The sequence below is a fragment of the Chrysochloris asiatica genome, unplaced genomic scaffold (assembly GCF_000296735.1).
Source record: "Chrysochloris asiatica unplaced genomic scaffold, ChrAsi1.0 scaffold00282, whole genome shotgun sequence".
NCBI classification, from domain to species: Eukaryota; Metazoa; Chordata; class Mammalia; order Afrosoricida; family Chrysochloridae; genus Chrysochloris; species Chrysochloris asiatica.
This window is the reverse complement of record NW_006408800.1, coordinates 1,180,016-1,181,379: the sequence shown is the minus strand read 5'-3', so window position 1 is coordinate 1,181,379 and position 1,364 is coordinate 1,180,016.

The window sequence follows — 1,364 nt, the reverse complement described above, 5'->3', positions numbered from 1 at the left end:
TAAAATGTATCAAACACTATACAATGGAGTTGAGAAAAATAAGGAAGAAGTCAGAAAAGCACTGCAAGAATAATGAAATAAGTTAGATAGAGCATTGGAAACAATTCAAAACCTACAGAAAGAGGACCAAATGATTAATAATTAAATATCAGAAATGGACACTACACTGAAAGGGCAAAGTAGAATTGAAGAGATAGAAGCCAGACCTAATGAGCTAGAAGACAAATCTCTCAACACTACTAAGATAGAAAAGCAAGCACAAAAAAAGGAAAAAAAAATCTTAAGAAGGCCTAAGATTTATGTTGGACAAAATGAAGAGGAATAATATAAGAATTATTGGCATTCTAGAACAGTAAGAATCTGACACGTCCACAGAGGAGATAATTGAAGAGCTTCTGGGTGAAAACGTCCCTAACATCCTGAAGAGTGAAAAGATATACATACAAGGAGCTCAACGAACCTCAGGATGGATAGACCCTAAAAGACAATCACCAAGGCATATAATAATCAAGCTCTCAAAAACCAAAGATAAGTACAGAATCCTGAAAGCAGCTAGGGAAAAGAGAAGTGTAACATACAAAGGCAAACAAATCAGATTAAGCTCAGACTTTCAACAGAAACCATGCAGGCAAGAAGGCAATGGGGAGACATATATAAAACCCTGAAAGAAAGAAAAAAAAATTCCAACCAAGAAGCCTCTACCCAGCAAAGCTGCCAATCAAATATGAAGATGTAATCAAGGCATTCCAGGATAAACAGAAGCTGAGGGATTTTGCCAAAGCCAACCCTGCAATGAAAAACATCCTAAAGGAAGGTCTGTGGACTGAGAACCAATAAGAACAGACAACAACCAGAGAATGATGTGTGCGGCAGCATCATCCTGAACTCAATTGACAAATGGAAGCGACAAGAACAGAATAAAATTATAAGAACAGAGCATCTGGGCAGTCAATCTATGGTCAAAACAATTACAATGTGAAAGAAGGTAAACACAGAGGAACAGAGATCCAGGTGGTGAGAAGATCAGATAGATTACAGGATAAAATAGACTGTCTTAAATTGAGGGAAGTGTTAAAGGAATATAAGGTAACCATAACAGTGGGGTTGGGGTGGGGAGATTAGTTCGGGTATTGGGGAGGGCAATACAAGAAAGGGGAGGAGGCAGAAGAACAAGATAGATAGGACACTGAGACAGGTTTGCATGGCCTAAGTGGGACAGAGGTAAATAGTGATGCAGACTCAACCTTGGAACAACAGGGCTCTGGGATACAGGGATCTAGGCATAGTTTGAAGAGGGGAAATAATACTAAAATGCTTGACTGTCTTATGAATATTGGTTTCCCTTGCCTACTATTGTAAAATAG